Below are 11,125 nucleotides of genomic sequence, written 5' to 3'. Positions count from 1 at the left end.
CGGCTGTAACATTAGTGATTTCTCACCGTCAGTTGATGCTTCTTATTTGAGTCAAATAATTTGTTATTAACCCATTCTGACCTGAGATCAGATTCATACGAGGTTTCCACCGGACACACACTGGTCTGATGAACCCATTCTGACCTGAGATCAGATTCTAAAAAAATGTCAGTCGTTCTTCGATTTTTCAAAAATAGCAGACCTACAAGCTCGTAGCGCGCCACTCGGTGGCGCGCTATGAGCTTGTAGATCTGCTATTTTTCAATAGATAAAGCATAACATGATGCTAACACCAAAATGGGTGCCCGGTCAGAATGGGTTAAACACATCTATGGGAATTCAGAATGGGGGAAAACGTGACCCAGGTATAGGATGTGTAATGTAGGCCTACATTACGTCAGACTTCAGTGCTCTATATACCTGTAGTTGTTGGAATTGCATTTCATAGCCCTACATTGTCCAAATTCCTCTAATGGCACTGTGCATAATATCTGCAGGTTATACCTGTTATGCATGTATACTTGCTGAGTTACTGTACTTTGCATGAGGAAATGACACAGTCACAATTATGCTTATTAACTCATGTCATGTACCCTGAAAAAGAAACAGATCCACAACTTTAAGCGTTTTTAGGTTTTTGTTGTGAGACATCATGCTATGACAAAGTATATAAATCATGCTTTTACTCTGAACAAGAGCTTAACGCATTTTGGGCAGGAACCCCTTTTCGTGTTAGCATTATGTTATGCTTTAGCTATTGAAAAATAGCAGATCTACAAGCTCATAGCGCGCCACCGAGTGGCGCGCTATGAGCTTGTAGGTCTGCTATTTTTGAAAAATCGAAGAACGACTTGACATAGAAAGTTTAAGAAACATAGCTTTTTCAGAAAACTGTCAGGATGTAGAAGACATTTATAGAATCTGATCTCAGGTCAGAATGGGTTAATTCCAACCAGTGGACCAACTGACCTAAAGCACCTGTAATTACAGTCATGGTTGCCAGGTTATTGTTGCCATTAGTGCCAGGGACGGTAATTATAAGGCCCAAACCAACCAATCAGATCTGAAGAGCAGCATCAGCCTTTAATACAGAACAGCCTTTTAACAGCACCCCTGCATTTGCATTGAACATGCTTTCCTGTTATATAATTATGCAAATCTATTCCGTTTCACTGCACGGTATTGTGGTCTGTTTTCAACCAGGTGGCTCATCGTCGACGGCCAGCGGCAGCAGCAAGGTGAGAATCCTCCCATTGGGTGAGAAACACCACAGAACATCTCTTTCTGTAAGTAGAAATATGATTCCAATTGCTACAGGAATTAATATATACAGTACAATACAGTAATTCACTATATAGCCTGTTTTCAACGTTGAAAACAGGCTAACTAATTTTGTTCTCTGGGTATTTAATACATTGATTTACAATACATTCTCATTAGCTACATGGTACATTTGTGAGTAAATGACAGCAGATGTTGACAGTGTAGTATCAGTGGTGGACAGTAACTTATACGTATCTGTACTATACTTAGTAGTATTTTTACCTACCTGGATACAGAATTTCACTCAAATAAATGTCGGGATAGATATTCTGCTTTTGACTCCACTACATTTCCAGGCAGGGAAGAAGTAGGCTACATTAACCATCTAAACTATTTCAAATGTAGGCTAGTGAAAAAATAGCAGATTTACAAGCTCAACACAACACATCATGATGCATTGAGAGCTTTATAGATCTCCTATTTTCACTAATATTGATATATCTTTTTTAAATCTGGAAAATCTTTGAATTATGTTGTGAAATGTAAAGATATCAATACATATCAATTGCAGTCATTAATAACTAAATGTTCTTTGTAATTTGTTCTTTTGATGAAGTACTTTTGAAAGCAAGTACTCTTGTTTTTTTACTTTATTTTAACTCAAGTAAAACATTTGTCAGAGCAACTTTCAAGTCAGGTCTGTCAGGTCTGTCGAGGCCAGAAAGTAGTTTTTTGCCACTCAGTAGGTGTTCCTGCATAACTTCCTGGTTTGATGATGATGTCACGCGCATACCCTCTATTGGTATGAATCGTAAGCCTGATTCATACGTTGTATGATGGTGTTGTATGACGGTGTTGTATGACGGTGTTGTATGATGGTGTGGTGTTGTATGATGGTGTTGTATGATGGTGTTGTATGATGGTGTTGTATGATGGTGTTGTATGATGGTGTTGTATGATGGTGTTGTATGATGGTGTTGTATGATTATGATGGTGTTGTATGATGGTGTTGTATGATGGTGTTGTATGATGGTGTTGTATGATGGTGTTGTATGTGGTGTTGTATGACGGTGTTGTATGATGTTGTTGTATGTGGTGTTGTATGATGGTGTTGTATGATGGTGTTGTATGATGGTGTTGTATGACGGTGTTGTATGATGGTGTTGTATGATGTTGTATGATGGTGTTGTATGATGGTGTTGCACACGTCTTATGACGGGTGCATACATTAAGCATTAACTAGTGGAGTAAATGTGGGTTACATGGACACAGTCTTTATCTGTTTCCTCATGATCTGTTTTGTGCACGCGCACACACACACACACACACACACGCACACCCACACACACCCATTCCACTGTTCAAGTCTCTGCCGTGACAGTGATTAACAAGGTAGATAATCTCGGTATAGAAAAAAACAACATAGCTTTCCCCAGGTTTCAGCTCGGTTTGAAGGATGATCAGTCAAGGCTCAGTGGAGCAGTAGCCTGAGAGAGGACAAGCACACACACACACACACACACACACACACACACACACACACACACACACACACACACACACACACAGCAGCCCAAAGAGGCATGCAGAGCCTTCTCCTTAAATGGTCAAAGCTCCCAGGAGTGAACTAGAGGCTGGTGCTGAAAGAAAAAAAAAGAAATCCAGGGAAGGGAGAGAGGAAGGGAGAGGACGAGAGAAGCCTGGGGGATCGCAGGGTTTTCTTCGTAAAAGTCTGAGAATGACAGTTTGACGGTGGGAAGCTGGTCTGAGTGAGGAGGTCAACGACTGGAGTGGGTATTTCTACAGACTCTCAGGTAAATGGTCTGTGCTATCGGTGTGAACAGGGAGATGGAGATCTGCTCTGCGTGTGTACTTTAACATAGAGATTTAGTGATTATGTTTATGCATGGACTTATGCAAACTCATGTGAGCTGCCCTGCATCAACTGGTCAGTTTTGGGTAGATTGTGACTGTATGGTGTTGAACTGACAGCAGCATCACGCCTTTTGGTAGTGCTTATTAGATTATGGATTGTTTCTCTGGGAGAGACTGTTGCCTGTCTTTTAACTGAATATCCACTGTGCTGTTTGCCTTGAACTTGAAAGGAGAACAGCGTCCTCCTCTGAAATTAAGTTTTTTTGATTACTGTAAAACAGGATGTTGACATGTTGTTCAACTACACCAGCTATTATGTATAGGCTGTGGTTACTGTAGCTGCACAATAACATGTTATAGATGTGAAAGATACCCGTAGGGTTCATTATCATATAAGTTACATTTGTCCACTCCGAGTTGCAAAGTGATCATTAATACTGAGGATTATATTGTATTTGTACTAGAAACTGATGAATGTATCGACCTGCAGAATTATGCTTCCATAATGCTTATATCGCTATATTTCGCACACTCCTCTATCCTGCTCTATCAGTCGATAGTTCTGTAGCCTGTACCACTTCCTCTACTCTCTGTGCTTCACACAACCAAATTTTAAACAAATCTGGCACTCGGGAGCAGGCTTATGTAACAGGGCAGACAGGAGGGAGGAGGGAGGGAGGGCTCTGCTCCTTTTCTCATGCGCCGTGAGGCCATTGCTGCGGCGTGCGGGAGGCTCTGTATATGTTTGAGGGCCCCAGGGGGGCCTGGCCGTTATGAGGGACCCCCGGCTCCTCTTTTAATCTGTTATCCTCAGAGTTTAACTCCTTCGGGAATCGGAATCATCTTTATTGTCACATCACAGTGTGGGGGAAATTCTGTTTTTGTGCATATAGCTCCATCACTTTTTGGATTGTTTCAACTTTTTGGATAGAAAGAAAAGAGAGAAGGGGAGCAAGGGAAGGAGGAACAATTTAAGAGGAACAAAGAAGGAATAACAAAAAGAGCATATATTTACACATAGCATATTATCCATGCTAACATGGTTGTGACAAAACATGTACATGAGTGAAAGGCACACTCAAGGAGGACAGCCGTGGTTGACAGACAGTGGAGGGGTCGTCCTACGAGTCAAGCCTTGCAGCCGTCTATGTTCTGTAACACACTCCCTGACAGGAAATAATTACAGTGATTCGATTGCTCTGCAATATTTATCTCATGATGTACCCACCGGGGAACAGAGTTTGGTCGCCCTGCAGAGTCCTGTAGCTCTGAGGAACAGTGTTTGGTCTCCCAGAGTCCTGTAGCTCTGAGGAACAGTGTTTGGTCTCCCAGAGTCCTGTAGCTCTGAGGAACAGTGTCTGGTCTCCCAGAGTCCTGTAGCTCTGAGGAACAGTGTTTGGTCTCCCAGAGTCCTGTAGCTCTGAGGAACAGTGTTTGGTCTCCCAGAGTCATGTAGCTCTGAGGAACAGTGTTTGGTCTCCCAGAGTCCTGTAGCTCTGAGGAACAGTGTTTGGTCTCCCAGAGTCCTGTAGCTCTGAGGAACAGTGTTTGGTCTCCCAGAGTCCTGTAGCTCTCTGAGGAACAGTGTTTGGTCTCCCAGAGTCCTGTAGCTCTCTGAGGAACAGTGTTTGGTCTCCCAGAGTCCTGTAGCTCTGAGGAACAGTGTTTGGTCTCCCAGAGTCCTGTAGCTCTGAGGAACAGTGTTTGGTCTCCCAGAGTCCTGTAGCTCTGAGGAACAGTGTTTGGTCTCCCAGAGTCCTGTAGCTCTCTGAGGAACAGTGTTTGGTCTCCCAGAGTCCTGTAGCTCTCTGAGGAACAGTGTTTGGTCTCCCAGAGTCCTGTAGCTCTGAGGAACAGTGTTTGGTCTCCCAGAGTCCTGTAGCTCTCTGAGGAACAGTGTTTGGTCTCCCAGAGTCCTGTAGCTCTGAGGAACAGTGTTTGGTCTCCCAGAGTCCTGTAGCTCTGAGGAACAGTGTTTGGTCTCCCAGAGTCCTGTAGCTCTGAGGAACAGTGTTTGGTCTCCCAGAGTCCTGTAGCTCTGAGGAACAGTGTTTGGTCTCCCAGAGTCCTGTAGCTCTCTGAGGAACAGTGTTTGGTCTCCCAGAGTCCTGTAGCTCTGAGGAACAGTGTTTGGTCTCCCAGAGTCCTGTAGCTCTGAGGAACAGTGTTTGGTCTCCCAGAGTCCTGTAGCTCTGAGGAACAGTGTTTGGTCTCCCAGAGTCCTGTATCTCTGAGGAACAGTGTTTGGTCTCCCAGAGTCCTGCAGCAGACATCATGCATGTTTCAGCATCATGTATGTCACGTTCTCACTCATTGTATTGTCTTTGAAAGCGATCTTAGTGATCAAATATGTCACATCGTGCTATGTGGATGGATTGCATATTAGGTACAGTAGGTTTATTATGCTAGGTTTGTTTGCATATTAGGCTACGGTATGTCAGAGAGCACCTTTATGGAACTATACGTACAACAAAATATGGAAATATTCTCCGTAATGTACAAAGGGGGACCTACAGTACAGTATAATCAATGATGGTTGTGTTTTTCTTTGCCTTTAAACAGTGAGATTTGATAAAAGAAACACTATTGAAACACTACATTTAAAAATATACTACATAAAATATTGAATGGTGAACTAAACATAACAAAACAAAAACTCAAAAAACAACAGAATTGTCTGCAATAAATGTAATCTATTTGGCCACCAGAACGTCAAAGCTGTGGTCTTCAGGACAGACTGCAGGTATGAAGCAATGAGCATTAACTGACTGTAGTTCCATGGCGAGGTCAATATCACCTCAGTAACATCATTTCAACAGTAGTGTGAAGTGTCACACACAGACTAAACCAGCCAGATGGATTAGGACAGATCATGATTCAGTTTAGCATTATAGAGAGTATTAAAACATTGCTTTCCCCCAAAATAGTCAAATAACAAGATCACATGATAATTGATATGATTCATGGTGTTTGTGCAATGAGTAGAGAATGTTCCTAAAAGTGTTGGGAGAGAAGCATACGACCACTTGGAGGCTCTTCAGGTCAGGTCATGCATATGTAAATCTTATAAGTAGACGTGAAGATAAGGCAACTAAACTGAAAGGAATTTGCCCAATTCATTTCCAGCACTTATGAGTGCATATGAGTCTTCCCAATTTGCTTGTGTCACAATACAATCCATGTATGTGTGGATTAAACATCCGTTGATTTAATTTATATTATTTTGAATAGTAATAATAAGTTATTACTTAACCCATTCTGACCGGGAACCCATTTTGGTGTTATAGCATCATGTCATGCTTTAGCTATTGAAAAATAGCAGATCTACAAGCTCATAGCGCGCCACCGAGTGGCGCGCTATGAGCTTGTAGGTCTGCTATTTTTGAAAAAATCGAATGAACGACTGACATTTTTAGAATCTGATCTCAGGTCAGAATGGGTTAATCAGACCAGTGTGTGTCCAGTGGAAACCTGGTATGAATCTGATCTCAGGTCAGAATGGGTTAATAACTAGTGTTTTTTTTATGCACGCCCACAACCCAGGTCGAATTGGGCTGCCTACGCCTCCCTAAAATGCCATGCACCCCCCCCCCCCCCCCCCCCCCCCATAAACGCCATGCCCTGATCTGAGATCAGATTGTATGTACATTTACATGGCAGTCTAATATGATCCGGGAAAGGGCATGGCCAGGTCAAAACAAAACAACATATAGCTTTGTTCCTATTTTTTGTTGGGTACATAGTGTAGAGAACCAGCTCAGTGGCCTTGTGGTTAGAGTGTCTGCCCTGAGACTGGGAGGTCGGGGTTCGATCCCCGGCCGGGTCATACCAAAGACTCTAAAAATGGACACTCAGCATCAAGGGCTGGATTGGGGGTAAGTCCCTGCGACATACTAGTGTCATGTCCAGGGGGTAGACTTGTACATCAAGCTGCCTCACGCTACAGAAACAGGAGATAGGCTCCTGCCCCTATGGGCCTCATGGCTACAGAAACAGGAGTTAGGCTCCTGCCCCTATGGGCCTCATGGCTACAGAAACAGGAGATAGGCTCCTGCCCCTATGGGCCTCATGGCTACAGAAACAGGAGATAGGCTCCTGCCCCTATGGGCCCCATGGCTACAGAAACAGGAGATAGGCTCCTGCCCCTATGGGCCTCATGGCTACAGAAACAGGAGATAGGCTCCTGCCCTATGGGCCCCATGGCTACAGAAACAGGAGATAGGCTCCTGTCCTATGGGCCTCATAGCTACAGAAACAGGAGATAGGCTCCTGCCCCTATGGGCCTCATGGCTACAGAAACAGGAGATAGGCTCCTGCCCCTATGGGCCTCATGGCTACAGAAACAGGAGATAGGCTCCTGCCCTATGGGCCTCATGGCTACAGAAACAGGAGATAGGCTCCTGCCCCTATGGGCCCCATGGCTACAGAAACAGGAGATAGGCTCCTGCCCCTATGGGCCTCATGGCTACAGAAACAGGAGATAGGCTCCTGCCCTATGGGCCTCATGGCTACAGAAACAGGAGATAGGCTCCTGCCCCTATGGGCCTCATGGCTACAGAAACAGGAGATAGGCTCCTGCCCTATGGGCCTCATGGCTACAGAAACAGGAGATAGGCTCCTGCCCTATGGGCGTCATTCTATCACGTCATTCTATCATGATTATTAGTGAGGACCTATTATATGAAGATAGGTTGAAAAGTGGTGAAGTGGTCCTTTAAGCCCTGCTCCCACCCACCCAGTGTGCCTCATGGGGCTAGCTGCACACCGTGCTAACATGGTTTGGGTCCAAATGCAGAGAAGTAATTTCTCCCACAGGATCACTATAAATACCAGATTTAAAAATAAAATAAAATGTCCATTCAAGAAAATGACCAACATAAATCATTCTTTACTTATTTACTTCTGTCAGCTTTCCTTCATGTGCCAGAGGAACCCAACCCGCTCCTACTGCGTCATGCTGGGTTCTTCCACTAGCATCAGAGGAACCCAACCCGCTCCTATACTGCGTCATGCTGGGTTCTTCCACTAGCATCAGAGGAACCCAACCCGCTCCTACCGCGTCATACTGGGTTCTTCCACTAGCATCAGAGGAACCCAACCCGCTCCTACCGCGTCATACTGGGTTCTTCCACTAGCATCAGAGGAACCCAACCCGCTCCTATACTGCGTCATGCTGGGTTCTTCCACTAGCATCAGAGGAACCCAACCCGCTCCTATACTGCGTCATGCTGGGTTCTTCCACTAGCATCAGGAGTTCCCAAACCAGGCCTAAAAGACACATTGATGTGGTGTCTCTAGTGGTGGGAAAATAACTCAAATATTTTACGTAATAATAATAATAATATCTGGGGTTTATGTTTTTGTGGGGGGGCTGTGGCTCAGGAGGTAGAGCAGGTCGTCCAATGATCCCTGGGTCGGCGGTTCGAATCCCGGCTCCTCCTCCTGTCCTACATGTGGAAGTGTCCTTCGGCAAGACACTGAACCCTACATTGCCTCCAGTGAGTCGGTCGGTGTGAGCTCGCCACCGTCGGTGTGTGAATGTGGGAAGTGAGGACGCTGGCGTCGACTGTTCGCCGCTTCACCTCCCAATGTATGAATGAATGAACCTTCACCTCTCAATGTATGAATGAATGAACCTTCACCTCCCAATGTATGAATGAATGAACCTTCACCTCCCAGTGTATGAATGAATGAACCTTCACCTCCCAATGTATGAATGAATGAACCTTCACCTCCCAATGTATGAATGAATGAACCTTCACCTCCCAACGTATGAATGAATGAACCTTCACCTCCCAACGTATGAATGAATGAACCTTCACCTCCCAATGTATGAATGAATGAACCTTCACCTCCCAACGTATGAATGAATGAACCTTCACCTCCCAATGTATGAATGAATGAATCGTTGTAAAGCCCTTTGAGCACTTGGAAAAGCGCTATAAAAATGCAATTCATTATTATTATTATTATTATATAGCGCTTTTCATGAGTACTTAAGAAAAAGTATCAGTAGTACTGCAATGTAGAAATACTCTGTTACAAGTCAAAGTCTGAAATTCAAAAGGGTAAAAGTACAAAAGTATTTGCATCAAAATGTACTTAAAGTTAAAAGTACTAGTAATAATGCAGAATGTTCCGTTTCATGATTTCAGAAAGATCTTTTAAGCAGCTTGGACTCCTCATGCATAGAAGGAAGCATGAGGTCAGTCCGCTGCCCCCCCAGGTTGGCAGAGGAAGTGTAGCTTCCAGGATTACATTAGATAATTGACACTGGGTGAAAAATAGAAAAATCGTGGAAGAAAATAGCAGATTTAAAAGCTCACGATGCGTTGCATCGCGAGTCGCGACACGTTGTGAGCTTGTAGATCGGCTATTTTCAAACAGCTGAAATGTATACAGGCCTGAAGTGGTTACTGTATGTGTTGTAATAATAATAATCAAAAAAATCTAAAAGTAACTAAAGTTTTCAAATTGATGTAGTGGAGTAAAATATGGAGGTTGGTAAAAGTACAAGACTTGGATCCGAGATGTAATGGAGTATAAAGTAAAAGTATTGGAAATTGGAATGGAAATAGGCCTACTCAAGTAAAGTTTTTTTACAGATAAACAAGCCCAAAGTAACAGCTTGAACAGATCTACAAGCTCCATATACCAGCTCACATCATGACGTGTTGTGAGATTTTTTTACCTTATCTTTTATTTTTGTATGAAATTCTTTCTAAAAGGGTTTGTTGTAATTTTTTGAGGGTGGAGGGGGGGGGTATTTTTTAAAATAAATGTAAGAAGTTATAAGAAACGGAATATTTTACACCAAGGATGGCGTGAAATATGCACTATACTGCTGGTTACACCAAGGATATAGCGTGAAAAGGATTGAAAATCAGTTTTCACACTACAGGACATCGCATGTTTGAGAATATGATCGTCATCTACTGTAGAAATGAGTTGCTCTCTGCGGTGAGGTTCGCCAGAGAGGTCGGTGTTTATGATGTTACAGACTTACATCTACTGTAGAAATGAGTTGCTCTCTGCGGTGAGGTTCGCCAGAGAGGTCGGTGTTTATGATGTTACAGACTTACATCTACTGTAGAAATGAGTTGCTCTCTGCGGTGAGGTTCGCCAGAGAGGTCGGTGTTTATGACGTTACAGACTTACATCTCAGTCATTTATTGGAGTTCTCCTCTCTGGGTTTTTGGAAGGAAATGGGAACTGCCAGATGGAAGTATGGCTGAGAAAAATACATGTGATGATAAGATAACACAAGATTTAGGCTCACAGCCAGGCTGAGCAATATGTGGCCTTATAGCCTACTGCACGTTGAACAGAGAATCTGTACAATCCCAGTCAAGATAGAACAATGTGTAAAGATGACCAAATTACAAAAGACTAATATTCCACATTCAAACTAGCAAAGTTCTATAGTTAGTCCATGGACAACAAATTGAAGAGTAAATGTTCGTGGAAAGCAGAGGAACTTCATTATTATTATTGTCACTTCTGAGCCAGAAATAGACCCTTATCAAAAAAGCACTTAAAGCTGCAATCTAGGACATCTTAATGAATAAAACATCAAATAAACCAATCAGTATGGCAGAGTATGTTAAAACAATATAACTAGCACATCTGCGCTGGTTGGAGGAGGTGACGTCTTCATACAGTAAGAAATGTAGATCCATGGTTTGGGGTTGGATCTCTCTACTGATTGACAAAATAGCCTGCCTGGAGCTCCTAAGCACAAGATATCTCCCCTGTCTAGCAGGGATCGCCTCTTGGATGTGGTCTCTCGCGCTGGACACCTGGCTATAGAGCACCGAAGTCCTGACGTAACTCGCTCATCCCTTCCATTCCCCTGGTTCACGGAAGCAATGTCTCTATGGAGAATAACATGGGGTGATCTTAATATCGTCTACTATAAAGCGTTGTGGTCCAAAAATAAACAAGCTGTCTCTGCGTTATTGTCAGGGAGGTGTCTCAGTATCGTTTG

The 11,125-nt window shown here is 43.4% G+C and overlaps 1 protein-coding gene across 1 annotated transcript in view; it reads left to right on the top strand.

Moving 5' to 3' along the window:
- The first annotated feature begins 1,244 nt into the window (after nucleotides 1-1,244).
- Nucleotides 1,245-11,125, top strand: part of mrvi1 (murine retrovirus integration site 1 homolog) — a 48,005-nt gene continuing 38,124 nt past the window's right edge. The window contains exon 1 of the mRNA XM_080768170.1: nucleotides 1,245-1,286. The gene's annotated coding sequence lies outside the window, so the exon portion shown is untranslated. The remainder of the gene's footprint in view (nucleotides 1,287-11,125) is intronic.

This window comes from Protomyctophum bolini (genome assembly GCF_963924005.1).
Source record: "Protomyctophum bolini genome assembly, chromosome: 1".
NCBI classification, from domain to species: domain Eukaryota; kingdom Metazoa; phylum Chordata; class Actinopteri; order Myctophiformes; family Myctophidae; genus Protomyctophum; species Protomyctophum bolini.
Note: the sequence above shows the minus strand (reverse complement) of the source record. Positions and strands in the feature narration are given on the sequence as shown.